Genomic DNA, 20,232 nt, shown 5'->3' on the forward strand with positions numbered 1-20,232 from the left:
GAGTTGTACATGCGCAAAATGTGTACGATCATCCTGTTGACAACCTCTGTTTGGCCATCAGTTTGGGGATGGAAAGTCATGGACTTGGTAAGTTTTGTATCCAGCATCAACCAGAGACTTGAACAAAATGCACTTACGAATATGCTATCCCGATCTGAGACAATGGACTTTGGGAGCCCAAAGTGTACCCACACTCGCTCAAAGAAGAGCTTAGCAGTGGCATTTGTTGTGATACTCTTCTCGCTGGCTACCATGATGGCCATCTTAGATAATATGTCGACGACCACAAAAACACAATCATTGTCGTGCTTAGTAGAAGGAAGGCTCGATATGTAATCCATGGAGATAGATTCCCAAGGCCAACTAGCACTAGGTAGAGGAGTATATAATCCTTGCTTCTTGATGGTTGTTTTGGCAATGGCACAGGCGGTGCAGGATCTAATGTACTTCCCAACATCCTGGCGAAGTTTCGGCCAATAAAAATACTTCTACATTACCGCCACTGTTTTCTCTACTCCAAAGTGTCCAAAGACCCAACTACAGTGCGCCTCCCAAATCATCTTGGCACACTCGCTTAAAGGAACAAAGATGTGTCCCAAGTGGCATAACAGTGCATCCTTAAGGTGAAAATTTAGAACTTGCTTCCCTTCCAGAAGTGCCTGGTATGTGTTGTTGAATTCTGGATCGCTCTGCTAAAGATGCGGCCACCCCGAAGTCTCATGCCCACAAGATTCGAGCATAGTAATCAGCACCATGACTGGTGGTCAGCTGAGGCACTCAACGACATTATTGGTGTTGTGCTTCTTATACTTAATGTTCAAATGGAATTGTTGCAAGTAGGTGGACCATTTCTGATGGCGATCGTTCTGCAACTTCCCTTGTGTCTATATGAGCTGTAGGGATCGGTGGTCTGTGTGGATGACCGTTTCCTTCCCCATAATGTAATGCTTCCATTGACGACATGCCTGCACAATGGAATACATTTCTTTGTCGTAAGTGGGATACTTTCGGGTTGTGTCTGAAAGTGTCTCATTGTGGCAAGCCACTAGATGCCCCTGTTGAGTAAGAACCACACCAATAGCATAGTCGGAGACGTCTGTCTCAATCTCAAATGGTTGTTGCAAGTCTGGTAATGTGAGAATTGGTGCAGAGTAGAGGCGATGATTCATTTCGGAAAACTCCTGTTGTTGGGTTTCTGTAAAGTTTTGTAGATGTTCTATGCTAAGAGCAATTTCACTTTTCTCACAGCAATCATACAAGTAGATAAGCAAAATGCAGATAGAACATATAAGCAGATCTTACAGAAGACAAATCAGAAACAAGAAAAATGTATGTGTTCGTTTCGGCGGTCAACAGGATGCTTCAACCAGCAAAGTCTCCTTTGGTCAGCCAGCCCAGCATGTGTCACAACAACCCTCCAACCAATAGATGAGTCAACCCAAGTCAAACTTCTGCGAAACCCTAGCAGCAGAAACCCTAGTAGCAGAAAGATCCTCTTCGTCCTTCCTACGTGTGGCTGAAATTCGTCCTCCAGGTAGCTCGTACTTTTAGGATGAGAGAGGAAGATGTGAGTTGTGTTGTGATCAAATTCTCTCCAACTTTTCCTGTATATATATACATCAATGAGGGTGTGTGACACATCTGTTGGGCATGTGAGCCTACATTACAAAACTGGCTGACCTTGCACATATAATTTATTAAGAATAATAAATTCAAAATATAAGTTCTGCTCATCGGATTAAGACTATTTTTATATGGATTTTACACCTCTCAGAAAGAGGAATCCAACAAAAATATTAGCCTCTTAATCTGAGCATCAGAACATGGAGTTTGGACCTAGTTGTCCAATTTTAACACTCCCTCTCAACTAGGGAGAACTCCATCTATTAGTGCAATTAACATCGTGAGTCATCCCGCCGAAACTTGCTTTGCTGGCTTCTTTATTTCAGAACAGAAGTGGGTCAGTCACAAAGACATCATTCCCCGACTGACATAATCAGTCCAGAGGTCCCAGACCTCACAAATCTTGATCCCAGATCAAGTGGTTGGACCATGCCATCCTAGATAGAGAGTACGGCAATCTCTGATGCGTCCATCAGTCTTTGCTAATAGTCTCTAGCTTTTCCACACCTCATTGGCCAAATGAGAGGTACTTCCCATGAGCCCTGAACTCAATGGGTAGGATGCATACGGGGCACAGATTAAATGAGTGGCGAACCAGCTCAATAATCACAAGGGTGGGGCAGAAGCATTATGAGTGCTTATAGCTCCGAGAAGCTATCCCCAAAGCCCCCCAGAGCTCCCAGAGCTCATCGTCCAACAGGACCCACATCATAGGGTCTTTCCACGACACCAAGACTCTCACGGAAGGTTAGGAACTTGACCTTCCCCAGGGACTTAGTGAGAATATCTGCGACCTGCTCATCAGTTCCTATATGATCGAGCCTTACGGCGCCTCGCTGTACCATATCCCGGATAAAGTGGTACCTGATATCAATATGCTTGGATCGGTCGTGGAACACAGGATTCTCAGTCATACGAATCCCACTCTGATTATCACAGAGTATTACAGTGGTATCTAGCACATGTTGGAACAGCTCACTAAAGAGCTTCCTCAACCAAACTGCTTCACAACAGGGCATACTAGCAGCAATGTATTCGGCCTCCGCGGTGCTCAAAGCCACCGACTTCTGCTTCCTGCTCATCCATGAGATCGAAGCAGAACCAAGATTGAAAGAGCATCCAGATGTGCTCTTACGATCCACCACACTGCCAGCCCAATCGGCATCAGTATATCCCCGGAGTATCACACTCCCTGCAGTGTATCTCAGCCCATGGTTTATCGTGCCCCGAAGATATCTCAAAAGATTCTTGGCACCAACCCAGTGAAAATGATGAGGCTCAACCATCTATTGACTCAAAGTATTCACTGCAAAACATATGTCCGGACGGGTGTTCACTAAGAACATCAAAGCTCCTATGAGTTGACAATACTCAGTAGGATTGGCCAAGATAGGCCCTGCAGCGCTGCCACTCAACTTCTTAAAGTTGAGTTCCATTGGTGTCGACACGGACTTACAGTCCACCATCCCAAATCTTTCCAGAAGCTTCACAATATACTTTCCTTGAGAAAGGAAAATCTCTCCAGGTCTCTACCAGACCTCCAGGCCTAGGAAATAGTGCATCAGTCCTAGGTCTTTCATCTCGAACTCAGCAGCAAGCTCCCTCTTACATTGATGAATGAGAGGGTCATCACCTGTCAGGAAGAGGTCGTCCACATACAGCACTAGAATGAGAGGCTTTCCTTCCTCAATTAAAGGTTTGGATCAGCATTGCTTCGAGTGAAGCCCAGCTTCATCAAGTAACTATCCATCCTCTCATACCAAGCTCTGGGTGCTTGCTTTAACCCATAGAGGGCTTTCTTCAACCTGCAGACATAAATGTCTTGATCTTGAACTTCAAATCCCAGAGGTTGTTCTACATACACCTCTTCCTTTATTGCACCATGCAGAAAAGCGGTCTTGACATCCATCTGATGAAGACTCCATCCTTGCGTAGCAGCAAGGGCTATGATGGATCGGATGGTGGTATATCGAGCCACAGGTGCAAATATATCGTCATAGTCAATTCCTTCCTTTTGAGAGAAGCCACGGGCAACAAATCTTGCCTTAAACTTTTCAGCACTCCCATCAGATCCATGTTTAATCTTGTAGAGCCATTTAGCGGTGACAACAGATTTGTCCTTCGGTCTCGGGACCACATCCCAGACATCATTCTTCATAATAGCCTCATATTCTTCATGCATAGCATCCTTCCAAACTTGATGCTTGATGGCTTCCTCAAAAGATCCAGGTTCAGATTGTATAATAGTACTTATGGCAGCTAGATACCCTTGGTATCTACACGGCTTCTTGCTTTCTCGGAATGTTCCCCTTGGGGCAGCATGACCCTCAGCATCTTCGAGGGTGTCCCTGAGCCATGATGGCCTCTTTCCTAGAGAAGGGGAAGGATCAATACGGTCCATTGGCCCTTCAACATCAAGCATAGTCTCATCCTGGGGTTCTTCCAGATTTCCAGGTCTTTCTTCATGGTTTTCTTCAGATCTAGGAAGATCTACTACTTTCTTCAGGGAAGCATCTTCGTCAAAAGTGACATCATGGCTTATCTCTACTTCCCTTTGACCAGGTACATAGACTCTATATGCCTTAGAAGTCTCACTGTAGCCCACAAACATTCCTTTCTTCCCAGTAGCATCCAGCTTACTTCTCTTTTCTTTCGGCACATGAAAATAGACAGGACATCCAAAAATTCTAAAATGTGAGACATCAGGTTTCTTACCAGAGAAAACCTCTTCGGGAGTTTTGGAGTCCAAAGCGGAATGAGGGCATCGGTTTTGAATGTACACAGCAGTACTGCACCATACTTCACTAATCACGTTGCTCATGTCCATGATCTTATCCATCATCATGCTGCCCTTCATTTCCATAATCTCATGCTGCCCATGTCCATGATCTTATTGCTTCATGTTACCCATGCATCAAATCAAGCTTTATGTTGCCCATGCATCATATCAAGCTTCATGTTGCCCATGCATCATATCAACACTGCTCAGCGAATATATACCCATGATTGCCCAGCGTGACTGCTCAACGTATATACAGTCATGAAGTCCACCTGTGTATATATATATTCATGAAGTCACCTACCTGCGTATAAATATACATGAAGTCCACCTGCATGTATATGAATCCACCTACGTATGTACATTCCTGAAGTCCACCTGCATCTATATGAATCCACCTACATATGTACATTCCTGAAGTCCACCTGCATGTATATATTCAAATTAAGATCATATATCTAAATACTATGCATCATGGAAACTCATTCCATCAACACGGTTCTGCTGAGATAGTATGCCGAGAGTTACAGTTCTATCACTGCTGTTCATTGTGATTGGGCTGCTATAGGTATGCCACCGAGATTTATATACCAAGACAATATTGTACCCTCATCCGAGCTTTTCTCTACTTCTTTTCTGTGTTAACAGGTCTCTTCTATTACAGCGTTGACAGGTCTATAGGGTTTCTCAGCATGTGAACAACGTGTATGATTCTTCAAGGTGTGTATAGACCCTTTATGTTATGTGTTCACTACAGCGTGTTCCTTACCTAGCTGCCTTGACTGCATTCATTACGCTGTGTTCCTTATACTATATAGATCATATGAACGTGGTTCCATATCCCTCATATGACTGCGTGTATATATGAACATGTTCTTATATGACTGCGTTTACATGTATGCATTCCAGTGACTGCGTTCCATGTATACGACTGTGTTCAAATGACATGAAAACGTATGACTGTATTGTCATTTGATGTGTTCAGATGCTATGCGTATGACTGTATTACTATTTGCTGCGTATACATATGAACTCATACACAACGTATTGAACAACGTATATATAATGCCCAGCGTATATGCAACCATGACTGAGTTTACCTTTACAGCATGTAAGTCTCTAGCGTGTAATTCTTTAGCGTGTAAGTCTCCAGCGTATAAATCTTCCTGATCTTACGTATATGCATGACAACGTATAGAGTATTTTATGTGCGTATAGGTCTCCATTGCCAACGGATTAGAGATTGCTGTGTGTATAGATGACAACGTATCTTTTCATTTTGCGTATAGTGGCTGCGTACTTTTCCTTTGCTGCGTTTTTCACTGCGGCTAGGGCATCACCCTTGGGCCAGCGTATTCTTAAGGTGCCATCCTCTTGGCAGCTACAGGTTTCCTTTGCGGCCAGAACTCTTCGACTGTGGCTAGACACTATTATGACAGCAGCTAGATCCTGGGACCTTTCCATGACTGCGTACATCCATGAATGCGTATAATACGTCTCTTCCACTGCAGCTACATCCCTTCAAGTATGCCGAGAGCCCAGAACATATGATAATGTTGCGTTCATGTATAGTCTAACTGCGTGTAGAACTCTGCCCTGTGTTAGGGCATCACGTTGACCGTATAAATATCATGTATACCCAGAATATGAACGTAACCATGAACACCATATAAATGTGTCTCCATTATCTGCATGTAAGTATCTCCAGGACCTGTGCATCAGTCATCAGCATATAAGGTTTCCTGGACAGCATATTGAGGCCTCACTTTGACAGCAAATTAGGGCATCCATTGACTGCGTCTAGAGTATTATTAAGACTGTGGCTAGGACTTTAGATAACCACGGTTTCTTCCATACTAGACTGTGGTTATGACTGCGGCTAGGTCTCCATGAACAGCGTATTATATTTCTTCATGAACAGCGTATTGATTGACTGTGGTTCCATATACTTTGCTGTGGCTACTTTTATCCCTGCGGCTTCATATACCCGCTTCTTAATTCATAAATGAATACATCTCCATTGCCTGCGGATCCATGACTGCGTTCTCCATTAGGGCATCATCATACTAGACCAGCTTAATCCATAGTGTATCTCCTTCTCCAAAACCCAAGACGTGGAGAGGAGATCACTTGAAGTGAGTTTGTCTTCACCTCAGCTCTGATACCATGTAAAGTTTTGTAGATGTTCTATGCTAAGAGCAATTTCACTTTTCTCACAGCAATCATACAAGTAGATAAGCAAAATGCAGATAGAACATATAAGCAGATCTTACAGAAGACAAATCAGAAACAAGAAAAATGTATGTGTTCGTTTCGGCGGTCAACAGGATGCTTCAACCAGCAAAGTCTCCTTTGGTCAGCCAGCCCAGCATGTGTCACAACAACCCTCCAACCAGTAGATGAGTCAACCCAAGTCAAACTTCTGCGAAACCCTAGCAGCAGAAACCCTAGCAGCAGAAAGATCCTCTTCGTCCTTCCTACGTGTGGCTGAAATTCGTCCTCCAGGTAGCTCGTACTTTTAGGATGAGAGAGGAAGATGTGAGTTGTGTTGTGATCAAATTCTCTCCAACTTTTCCTGTATATATATACATCAATGAGGGTGTGTGACACATCTGTTGGGCATGTGAGCCTACATTACAAAACTGGCTGACCTTGCACATATAATTTATTAAGAATAATAAATTCAAAATATAAGTTCTGCTCATCGGATTAAGACTATTTTTATATGGATTTTACACCTCTCAGAAAGAGGAATCCAACAAAAATATTAGCCTCTTAATCTGAGCATCAGAACATGGAGTTTGGACCTAGTTGTCCAATTTTAACAGTTCCGAACCATAAAAACTTTGCTTTCTCTCCAAACTTAAACAAAAACGTAACAAATTACAAATATAATCATAAATACAGAGATGCAACGAAAAAACACTTCATTTCATTAATAGAAAAATACTTAAATATGCTTACAAACAAAATGGAAATAAACTAGCTCGGGCAATGGTAGCTTATCTCTGAGAAGAGATGTGGTGGCTACATGCCTTTTGAACTGTTTTACAATGAGGCTCAAGGGCCTATTTAATATTGAGCAACAAGATTAAACCTTAAACAACCAAAACCCTAACTCCAAGAGATGTAACGCCAAGTGTATGTGGGCCCCGTTGGGATTAGTTGGGCAGCCAACTTCCCAAGGTCGTAAGTTAGTCATATTATCTCCATTTGGCACATACGATACCTTGTTGGAAAGCTCTCTCCTAGTACTACAGGATTTGCGGCAAGCCCCTGCCTACAGTTATGGGCCTGTAGCGAACCTCAAAAAAAGTTGTCTAGGGGGTCAAAACTGCTCCGAAAGTTCAAGACCTGAAAAACTGCTAAAAATAGTAAATGCTTTAATAAACAAGGAAACAAATGAAATCGACTAGAGGTCTAGGTGGAATAGGTGGGTGGCCACCAATATCCAACTGGATCATTAGGTTTGCCCCTCTTCAAGTCGACCCTGTGATGAATAGACATGTCTTTTCACCCCACGTCAACCATTATAAATATAACATATGTCCTCATTTTCGCACCTCAACACACATGTAATGACCTCGGTTATCTTTCCAAGTAGGTAGACATTGTGCTAATGATTCTGGTTCTAGTACACGCATGTATATAGTGTGAATGAGGTCATGGTCACCTTGTATTTGTATGGATATTATAAATATCTTTATTATCTTGGTATGTACATGAAAGGTTACATTCGTATGGCTATTGTGAACACCTTGTTAGTTATCTTGGTATACATGACCCTGAAAATAATTCTTAACAACTAAACTAACCCATTCACGACACCAATTAGGGAAAAGGAACAACGGTAGAGAGTGACACTATTTATCAATAAACAATTCTTTGTATGAGGTGCACATTAAGGTTATAAGCCTAATCTTATTATTAGGGCTGAATATAGCACATATCATTCAACACCAATAGGATATAGTGCATATAATTCAACAAGCAAAACCGAAAAAACTTTGATACCCTCGCAGGCATGAGGTTCATTGTGCACTTAACGAGGACTCTCCAACCACCGGCAAATATTACAGGATTATTAGCAACTGTTGGAGGAGATTTTCCTTCACATATTGTCGAGCCAGTGCATATAATTCAACAAGCAAGACCGAAAAAAATTTGATACCCTCGCAAGCATGAGGTTCATTGTGCAGTTAACAAGGACTCTCCAACCACCGACAAATATTACAGGATTATTAGCAACTGTTGGAGGAGATTTTCCTTCACATATTGTCGAGCCGAGAACGAGCCTGGATAAAAGGGCAAATAACAAGCATGGAAAGGGAGGGAGACCAGATTGCAAAAAATTGCCTGGCAAAACCCATCAATAGTGATAGGGCTAAAGGGGGACAAGGGGACACCTCTCGCTGGTTTAGCGGGGCTGGACCGTAACTACCAGGAGTGGGATTTAAATAGTAGAAAAGCAAGGAATCGGGAGGATGCACAAAAAGACAGAAGCAAAGGTGTGCAGTGAGAGAGGTAGAATGCAGTAGAGAAGGAGGGGAAGGGATTCACAGCAGAAGGTAAAATGTGCTACAACAGAAAGCATGCGATGGAATGTGCAATTTACAACAACGGGTTAAACGCACAAGCTACTTAATTGTGCAGTCATCTCACCCTTCTGCCCAATAGTTGCGACAATGGTTTGTACTCTAGATGTCACTCCATCCTTACTATAACCACAACATTATCTAGATTCCCAGATTGTGGTCACCTAGCTTCATCGTGCTATTCCTCTTTCCTCTTATTGAAATATTCTCATATTGAAAAGGGTGTGACTCGTTTCAACTTGTTGTTTTGCATGATTCTTGTGGAATGTTCAGTTTATGTTGCTTACAAGAAAGGGGTTCATTGAATTGATAGTTGGTTGGGCTAAAACAACTTAACTTGTTAATACCTGGATTTATTAAAACCATCAGGAATGCCTGTGCCCTAATTTATAGAATGCTTTGTGTACTTCTAAACTTGTGTAATATATGGACTTATTACAAACATATAGAATGCCTAAGACTTTAACAGTGTTCTGGAAACGATTGTGAAAGTTGCAAGAGACTTCAAACCAGGGATGAGACTTAAACCTCATGGAAGATTTGGTCTCTGATCACAATAGGTGTATATGCATCATTGAAAGAGCATTACTTAAAGGGCACTAGAAAGTAGTACTTGCTCACTGTTGCAAAAGTGGGTGGAGGATTTTGCCTTTGAAATCCCTTAATGGCTAGTGGGTGGAGATTGGTGACCTTTGGCTACCCTGGACTAGTCTCCTCGATGATTCATTAACCTTGCGATGACATGTCCGGGCGGTCATATTTGTGTATATAAGACACGTAGTAAATCACCCACCTTCATTTACGGGTCCAACTAGAGGCTTTAGTACAAACTTAGATGTACCAAGCCAAGAATGAGGTACGAAAAGCAGGGCTTAACCCGGAACATGGGAGCACGCAATGAAGCGCGAAAGGCCATGAACTTCCAAGCATAGAGGTTGCTTCTCAACCAAGATTTATGAACCGCAGGCCGAGTTAGTAGCACCTCATTCATTGGAAGCTTCGCCATATCTATAGTAGCATCTTCCTTTCCAACATCCACTACTTTGAATGAGGTTCCGGATAATAGTAATAAGTGTTAGCCGAAGCCACCTCCTACAAGATTTAAGCCAGGAGTTTCCAAGCCACGGATATAGAACCATCCAGGCCAATAAGAAATTAAGACTAGAAAAATACTAGTTATTACAGGCCACCCCTGATAATGTGAATGTAGCTGGTGCTCATTATTATATACTGAAACTAAAGTAGACTTTGGATTCCCTACATTGGGTAGAGCTACTGAAGAACCAAACATAGGGTGGAGGTAAGCCTCTGGAATACCAAACCTGAGTGAGGGTGGAGGTTCTCACCTCTGGAGCCCCTCACTAGTTATTGGGTGGAGGTGGATTACTTCTAGAGTCCCTGAACTAAGTGAGGGTGGAGATTCTCACCTCTGGAACCCCTCACTGGCTGGGGGGTGGAGGTGGCTACCTCTGGAGTCCCTAGACCAAACTGCAATGGAATACATTTTGCTAGAAGGGAGGGAGTTCGAATTAGACCTCTAAAACCCCTAGAGGTTTTTACATGGGGACAGGTTTCAGATGCTAGGGGTGGCAGCTGCATTATTAGCAGCTTGCCAATGGTTGGCAGGAAAATCATGAACCTGATCCCAATGCCCAGTCCAGGTCACACCTTGGTGAGTGCTTTTATTTATTCGATTGCCCCAAGTGCTCCCGTGTTGTTCCTAATATACCTAAATTTTTCCAAGACACAAGATTACATTGTTGTATAGGCACTCCTGTTAATCAAAAATGTCTGATCAAACCAAATGTGGTATGTTCCTAATATACCTAAATTTTTCCAAGACACAAGATTACATTGTTGTATAGGCACTCCTGTTAATCAAAAATGTCTGATCACAAAATGTGGTATGCTATAAATGTTGGATGGCATACATGCCTTACCAAATGACAAGCAAACCTCCTTAAGACAGGATCTCTATGTGTCTAGCACTTTGAAAGACCACGCAATGTCAGGGTGAAACTTCCCTAGTTGCTTCAAACATAATTTATTGCTTCCAAGCCATCTAAAGAGACACCACTTGTTTTATGCACAAATTGATAAATACTAATAACTGTGGTCTGTTATAGCCCAGTTCCTAGTATTTACCTGTATTAGCTATGTTGTCATATGATATGTCTGTAACTTACCGTAAATTTGTTCCTACAGGTTCCTTGCATTACCAAGTCTCCCTTGTGCAACTGTCATTTGTGGGTCTACATATGAATAAAGAAGCTAGTTCCGAGTAAGGGGTGGATGGTAACTATACCTAACCTTCTTACAAGGATAAGAGAGACACTGCACAATTCCTGTAATTATCAAATTGCACGGCCCTGTCCTAGATATGATGGCCCAAAAGTCTAACAGATGTTATCCCTCTATAATATTTGGGGCCAGTTGTTTGTCACGGAATATTGTTGCAGACTCAAAGTCATTACTTTAATCTTGGACAGGACACAGTATTTAATGCTGGTAGGGTATGATGTCATATGGGGGCTGAATTGTTGTTAAATAGATTGTGTAAGACCTTTAAGAACCAACCCTTCTATCTTAGATAAGGACCAGCTTTCCACCACTCTTAGCATGTACACAATACCTTTTAATGTAGAACTAATTGATGGAATTCCAACTTCACTTTCAAACTGAATACACTTGCCCGTACCTACTGGATACTGTTGTTATTGCCACCTACCGATGCAGAGCAATAAACAAATATTAACTTAAATAAAGAGGAGGGAGCTCTGAATGAATAGTTCCTAATGCACAACACTTGCTACCATTTTTGCAAGTGGGATTGGAACAGAATACCAAGTAGGTATGACTATGGATAAAACAAAAAACAAAACAAAAAAATTGCATGGTTAAGTGTGCCTTGAGCCAAGAAGCATTAAGGAAGGGTGGCCTGACCCTGCTGTGAATGAAATCCTGGTTACTAGGAACAAGTCTCATAGGTGGAAATTGGTACTATGTGATTTTATTTCACTGTATGCAATGCCACTTCTTCACCTCTCACCTCATGCAATGAGCACATAAGCAGTTGGCCCAAAACTCTAACAGATGTTGTCCCTCTATAATATTTGGGGCCAGTTGTTTGTCACAGAATATTGTTGCAGACTCATAGTCATTACTTTAATCTTGACAGGACACCGTGTTTAAGGCTAGTTGGGTATGATGTCATATGGGAGAATTGTTTTTACATAGACTGTGTAAGACCTTTAAGAATCAACCCTTGCGTGTTAGCTAAGGACCAGCCTTCCACCACTCTTAGCATGTACACAATACCTTTCAATGTCGAACTAATTGATGGAATTCCAACTTCACTTTCCGACTGAATACACTTGCCAGTACCTACTGGATACTGTTGTTATTGCCACCTACTGATGCTGAGCAATAAACAAATATTAACTTAAATAAAGAGGGAGCTCTGAATCAATAGTTCCTAATGCACAACACTTGCTACCATTTTTGCAAGTGGGATTGGAACAGAATACCAAGTAGGCTTGACTATGGATTTTAAAAAAATCAAAAAATAAAAGAATAAATAATTTAAAAAACTGCATGTGTAAGTGTGCCTTGAGCCAAGAAGCTTTAAATCGGTGGCATGGCCCTACTGTGATATCCTGGTTACTAGGTATAAGTCTCATAGGTGACAATTGATACCATGTGATTTTATTTCATGGTATGCAATGCCACTTCTTCACCTCTCACCTCATGCAACGAGCACATATGTAGTTGGTCATTATGGCCAATGCTCATGGGAGATGAGTCACATTCAATAGCTTTATATTCCAGACAATGCCCTTGTGGCAATGAGCGAGAAATTGATTATTATGGCTAATTTTCGTGGGGAATGTATCGAGACACACTTTTCCTGATACCCAATGCTCATGGGAGATGAGTCACATTCAATAGCTTTATATTCCAGACAATGCCCTTGTGGCAATGAGCGAGAAATTGATTATTATGGCTAATTTTCATGGGGAATGTATCGAGACACACTTTTCCTGATACAACGAGAACATGATGAATTGGTCATTACGAGTTATGATTAATGATCATGGATCCTTGTAACGCTAATCTAAACACATTAATCTTAATAGTGGTATCTGAAAACTGTGCGTTGTATGTCTGGAATGGACATATGAGAGGCTTAGTTGGGTAGAAATCAAATAATGTAACACGTATTGCACCACCAATCCTATCCTCCAGTTAAGTTCTCCTTCTCTATGCCCCCATTTACATTTGAATGCTTATTCTTGCCTATCCGTGGGATGCATTATGTTTACACATTGATAATGAGTGAATCTGAAGTACATATGAACTGCCTGCTACTCGTGTTTGGTTATATGAATTTCAGCCATTGTTACAGTCCTAGTTCAATTATGAAGGTTGTAACTACATCTTGAAATGAAACTGACATATGTATGAGTTGTCTGCAACCCCTTGGGTGCATGAGATTCTAGATTTTGGATACGGTTAAAGGTAGAATTATGCCAGCAAATTAATTATGACAGGAAGAATTTGCACGGGGTGCACTGGAGCCCAAAGGAGACGATTGGCTACTACATTCAACAATCTAAAGAACTGATATATGTGTGAGTAGTCTGCAACCCCTTGGGTGCATCAGATTCTAGATTTTGGATACGGTTAAAGGTGGAATTAGGCCAGCAAATAAATTATGACAGGAAGAATTTGCACGGGGTGCACTGGAGCCCAAAGGAGACTATTGGCTACTACATTCAACAGTCTAAAGACCACAGAAATCTCATGAAGTCCAAAATCTGGTGCACTAATATTGTGTATGCAGTTCCTAAGGACGAGGTAAGGCAATTGAATAACGATGTCTGCATCAATCCAGAGCTTATATCAATAATGTATTTAAAGTAAAATTTGAAGCATACTCTCTTCCGATAAAGGAAGTGGGTTGATCATTTGTCAGGCCACAATGTGGATGTTAGAAACTTACAAACTAACTAACTCCACTACTGCCCTAATCGAGCTTCTAAAGCCAGGCTGCCACAAAAAGGATTCTACTCTTAGCAAATAGAGCCATCACCATAGAATGGGGGTTGTCTCGATGAGATCTTATAAAGGAAGTGGGTTGATCATTAGTCAAGCCACAATGTGGATATTAGAAACTTACATACTAACTAACTCCGCTACCGCCCTAATCGAGCTTCTAAAGCCAGGCTGCCACAAAAAGGATTCTACTCTTAGCAAATAGAGCCATCACCATAGAATGGGGGCAGTCTCGATGAGATCTTATAAAACAAATTGCAGGCATAACGACTAGAACCTTCTCATATCAAAATCTCCTCTTATCAACATGGTATGTCAGTACCATGAAATTGATCCATTGGCTCGGTCTCCACAGACCTAGAATGGGTAACGTACCTAGTCCCTCAAGGAATGATGGTACCAGATGAGCACCTCAGGGATAGAAGGGGAACTACTTGAAGAAGGGAATCAAGCCATTTAATACTCTCATATATATATATATATAGAACAAAAAATGAAAATTTTCTGAGGCATGGGTTCTATTGCGAAAGGAATGACAACTAAAGGTGTAACCCTAGAATCAAGAGATGTCCATCTTTGACAAACTCTCAAATATGGAGAAGCATGGAATACAATTAGGTGAATAATCATCATGGTCTGAGTCACCAATGATAGATTACAAATTTCAAACTGAATAAAGAGATGTAAAGGAGCTTCAGGGATTTATCCAAGTTGGAGTCACTAAGTATGACATCCTTAGCCCTACATTGACATGTATAATGAATTTCATGTCTGTTCTATTGGAGTTGAATTGATGCTAATGAGGTATGGTATGCAATGGGGTTGCTCTTACAGTTGAGACATGGCCATCAGTATTATGCTTTTGTAATACCTAGATGATGTCATGTAAAATGATGTGTGTGAGACAAAATCCATGTGAGGAACTAGTCACAAAACTAACATTCAGCCCTGCATGTGAAACGCTGCCAAGATTTGGTGGTTTGGCTTCTTTGTGCATTTCTGTTAAAGAGAGAAATATTTCTCAAGGGCAATGATATAAGCTGAGAAATAACTTATGTAGGAAAGGTATGGAACCGAAACGAAAAGATAGTACCACGGGTAGAACTCTAAGAACACTCAAACACATATGTCAATATGACTGGGTGTGTTTATGTATCATCAATCAAGCAGGACTGCAATCAGAAAGTGATAACTCAGGATGGAAGGAAATGAGAGGGGTCTTACATCACCCCTTTGGTGCAGAGGAATTGTAAATCCTTTAAGTACTAGCTGGCATAAGTCTTCAATGCATGCTGGAATGTAATACAGACTTCACATGTCCTCTTGGTGGCTAAACCAACCAGTGTATAAGAAGCCACAACCTTGTATTTCAAAGGATCCATACCATTGCCTTTGGATAGTGCGGCTTGATCATTACAATTTTCCCTGGTTGGTAGCATGCAATGCCAATACCAAGATACATCTTATTCCAGTTTTGACAAGCTATGGAGAAATAGGTCCAATGCAATACAGACTTCACATGTCCTCTTGGTGGCTAAACCAACCAGTGTATAAGAAGCCACAACCTTGTATTTCAAAGGATCCATACCATTGCCTTTGGATAGTGCGGCTTGATCATTACAATTTTCCCTGGTTGGTAGCATGCAATGCCAATACCAAGATACATCTTATTCCAGTTTTGACAAGCTATGGAGAAATAGGTCCAATGCCAAGATACATCTTATTCCAGTTTTGACAAGCTATGGAGAAATATGTCCAATGCGTTATCAAAATATTGCATATGCAAATAGCAGTTGTAGGTTGAGTCAGAAATAAGGGTAAAGTCCCTTATCTCCATGAATCTTGAGAACCTGGTACGTGTTTAAAATAGGCTCATTAAATTAAGGAAAAACAAAAATTTCCAATGTCATTACACTCTACAATGACTTCACCTTAAACAGCTGTTTGAATTAAGTTAATCTAAACGGATTGTTCATATGGTTTCATGGACACAAAAACATGTGGCATCTTGTGTAAATATTCATAGCTTCTTGAAAGACAAGATGCACACTATGGTGGCATTAATTGCTATTTGAGCAAGCTTTCTTTCTGAGCTTGTGCTGACTGCTATGCTTCTTCATGTTGACTTCCATATCCACAATTTGCACCAAGGTAAAGCAATTAAATATATCACTCCTCAATCTCCTCAACTAATTTTCCCAGAAACAGACAAAAGTAGATTTAGATATACTTTCTGCTGCAATTAATAATAATAAAATATGCCTGGCAATTTAAAAATCCATAAATTGAGGGAGGATCAAATCAAAGAAAATTGGGAGTCCTCGTCTTGGACTAGTGACCCTTTGACATCCTTAAATCCTTAAATATCTCCAAAAAAAAATGGCTCTTGAAATATGTGCTGGCTGCCATGCTTCTTCATGTTGAAGAAAGCCTCTAAATGTGCGATGTCTCTGAAAACTAAAAGTTCTCCAAGTATTAGTGTTCCTTCATTTGCTCCCAGAAATAGATCATTAATAGATGAAGCTGCAATTCATATAAGGCAACAATAGTGGTTGTAGAGTTCATCCACAAAGGTAATAAACCTTCTTTCCAGAAGACCACAAAGTTGAGTTAATGTGAAGAGTGCTACCCCATTGCAGCTCTCTGGAAACTCTACTAATTGTCCAAACATAAAGGTACAATCATTGGAGTAATTGGATGACCACACTGGCTTCTGAATTTCAGCCATCTTCTCTCAAATCTGGAATGTGACTTAGAGATCAAGGACCAAAAGGTTCTAGTAGACCTCAACAACAGAAGTAGGGTTTACTGTAGAGACCTAGAAATGATCTCCAAACATGTCCCTATGGACATTACATGGATTATGGTTTGGGTGGATAGAAACTGGTGAGGTGATGCTGGAGAATGTCAAGTAACCCCCAAAAGGTTAGATGTTAGAGGCAGAAGCAGTTCTAGACTCCAAGATCAACGAACCCTTATGAAACAGAGAGAGTTTGGACCATGAAGACCTTGCAGTAATACTCCACGTTGTACCAGTTTAAGCACCCAGAACGGTTAGAGGCTTTGACTCAGATTTGCAGGAAACAGCAGGTTGGAAGTATAGCCACTGGATCTCTCACAGTGTGTGCAAGTTCTCCACTAGGTAAAATGCCAAGTGGAATTAGGAAGAATCACCATTGCTGCTCAGGTACTTCTTCCTTCACTTCTTCCTTCACTTTAAGATGGTGAAGTACAAACCCTAGCATAGTTTCCCCAACTTTCCTAAGCCCACAAATATATGATGGTGAGTGCAAGGCTGTGAAGTTAATATCAATCTGTACCAATGTTGGTTTCCTGTTGATTAGGATAAATTCGTATGACAGCTCAATTAACCTGATTTTAAAATGCTTAAAATGGTCAACGCTTTAGAAGCTGCCCTTTCCTCGAGGGTGATGTAGGTGCTGTCATGCTCTAATATTGCCATAGGACATGGGCATAATAGATCCTGAGCCAGGTATGACTGTCATGAACCACTCATAACATTAATCAAAAGTTGCTACAAGCTACTGCCTTTTCAATAGGCAGGCAAGACCTCCTTAAGACCGGATCTCTAAGTGTCTAGCACTTTGAAAAACCTCGCAATGTCAGGGTGAAGCTTCCCTGGTTGCTTCAGACATACTTTATTGCTTCCAAGGACCGGATCTCTAGGTGTCTAGCACTTTGAAAGACCTCGCAATGTCCGGGTGAAGCTTCCCTAGTTGCTTCAAACATAATGTATTGCTTCCAAGCCATCTAAAGTGACACTGCTCAGCTCAATTAACCTGATTTTAAAATGCTTAAAATGGTCAACGCTTTAGGAGCTGCCCTTTCCTCGAGGGTGATGTAGGTGTTGTCATGCTTTAATATCGCCATAGGACATGGGCATAATAGATCCTGAGCCGGGTATGACTGTCATGAACCACTCATAACATTAATCAAAAGTTGCTACAAGATACTGCCTTTTCAATAGGCAGGGAAGGCCTCCTTAAGACTGGATCTCTAGGTGTCTAGCACTTTGAAAGACCTCGCAATGTCAGGGTGAAGCTTCCCTAGTTGCTTCAAACGTAATTTATTGCTTCCAAGCCATCTAAAGTGACTCCACTTGTGTTATGCACAAATTGATACATACTAATAACTGCGGTCTATTATAGCCCAGTTCCTGGTATTTCCCTGTATTAGCTATGTTGTCATATGATATGTCTGCAACTTAGCATAAATTTGTTCCTGGAGGTTCCTTGCATTACCAAGCCTCCCTTGTGCAACTGTCATTTGTGGATCTACATATGAATAAAGAAGCTAGTTCCGAGTAGGGGGTGAATGTTAACTATACCTAACCTTCTTACAAGGATAAGAGAGAGTCGAGACACTGCACAAGATCTGAACACCGCAGGGTCATCTGAACACTATCACAAGGATGGAAAACAAACCGCTAGGTCATCTGGTCATTTGTTCTAAGTCCGAGTTGGGTCTCTATTTCTAGATGCAATATACTTATGGAACTGCACTGAAAAGATTTTAAAATTAGAGTAAGGAGAATATTTCAAAATTTAGGTCCTAAATATCAAAATTCAAGTCGAATTTCCTATAAAACTCTAAACACAAACAAGGTTCCTTTTCATTCAATCTAACTTAACTTCCTTATAGTCGAAGACCAAAAAAACCAGTATGTAAATACCTTGCTGCCAAATGTATGGAAAGTCCTTGTTGCAGTAGCCCTGAAATTCATTGCATGATAGCTGCCGGGGAGGAATATTGGTTGTTCCTTCCTATTTACAAAAATTTAAACCATCAAAAAATATTACAAAAAGGGGATGAATTAAAAAATAATGGAAGACATGTGTTTAACACTCACTGTAAAGGCATCATTTAACCATCAACAGTCACTCCATAACTGGCATCATTTAACCATCAACAGTCACTCCATATTCTCCTCTGCCGCAGAGTCTGCTCTCTCTCCCAGACTCACAGACACAAACATCACAATCACAAACACATCACATTGACACACTACGCTACACAAACACAAACACATCACATTAACAAACACAAATACATCACTGAGGGCGCTCCACAAACACATCACAATGACAGAGTAAACACATCACAATAACAGAGTAGTGAAAGAGAGACTCTCTCTTATAGCATTCTCTGCTAGAACCAATAGTTGAACCAATCATCATCACACTGCAATTCCAAACAAGTGGAAAACATCAGCATTATATACATGATCAGTACCATTTATAACCACAATGCGGTTATAAATACATGTGAAGCTGCAACTATATGTGAATGTGACCGAGGCGACACATTTGAATAACTAATAATATACCTGAAAGGAAATGTGATTATCTGTGATTATCTCTTGGACTGATTTCAGTTTCCTTTGTGTCTGCAGATTGCAAAAGATGAATGCATAAATGCATGTTCCGTAATTAAACAACCTGCATCATTAACGAAGACAGACAGTTCAATCAATTAAATATGGAACACAAATTTGTTACTCCACAGATACAATGGGATCGTGACCACTAACCCAGCCCTAGAAAACAAACCACAGGGTCATCCGAACACTATCACAGGGCTGGAAAACAAACCACTAGGTCATCTGGTCATTTCTTCTAAGTACGAGTTGGGTCTCTATTTCTAGATACAATATAGTTATGGAACTGCACTGAAAAGATTCTAAAATTAGAGTAAGGGGAATATTTCAGAATTTAGGTCCTAAAGATCAAAATTCAAGTTGAATTTCCTATAAAACTCTAAACACAAACAAGTTTGTTTTTCATTCAATCTAACTTAACTTCCTTAAAGTAGAAGACCAAAAAACCAGTATGTAGATACCTTGCCGCCGAACGTATGAAAAGTCCTCCTTGCAGCAGCCCTGAAATTCATTGGATGATAGCTCCCGAGGCGGTAGATTTAGTTGTTCCTTCCTGTTTACAAAAATTTAATCCATCAAAAAACATTACAAAAAGGGCATGAATTAAAAATAATGGAAGACATGTGTTTAACACTCACTGTAAAGGCATCATTTAACCATCAATAGTCACTCCATATTCTTCTCTGCCACAGAGTCTACTCTCTCTCTCTCAGACTCACAGACATGAACATCACAATCACAAACACATCACATTGACACACTACGCTACACCAACACAAACA

General features: G+C 40.9%; 1 long non-coding RNA gene across 1 annotated transcript in view; it reads right to left on the reverse strand.

Annotated features, from left to right (window-relative positions):
• Positions 1-19,221, reverse strand: part of LOC149172111 (uncharacterized) — a 38,256-nt gene extending 19,035 nt beyond the window's left edge. Inside the window, exons 1-2 of the long non-coding RNA XR_016259605.1 lie at positions 18,923-19,221; positions 18,746-18,836 (exon numbers count right to left, since the gene is read on the reverse strand). This is a non-coding gene — a long non-coding RNA (uncharacterized LOC149172111). The remainder of the gene's footprint in view (positions 1-18,745; positions 18,837-18,922) is intronic.
• Between the last annotated feature and the right edge of the window lie 1,011 nt (positions 19,222-20,232).

The sequence above is a fragment of the Pinus tabuliformis genome, chromosome 4_2, assembly GCF_031772625.1.
Source record: "Pinus tabuliformis cultivar Carrire ecotype Pingquan chromosome 4_2, CPIR1, whole genome shotgun sequence".
Lineage (NCBI taxonomy): Eukaryota > Viridiplantae > Streptophyta > Pinopsida > Pinales > Pinaceae > Pinus > Pinus tabuliformis.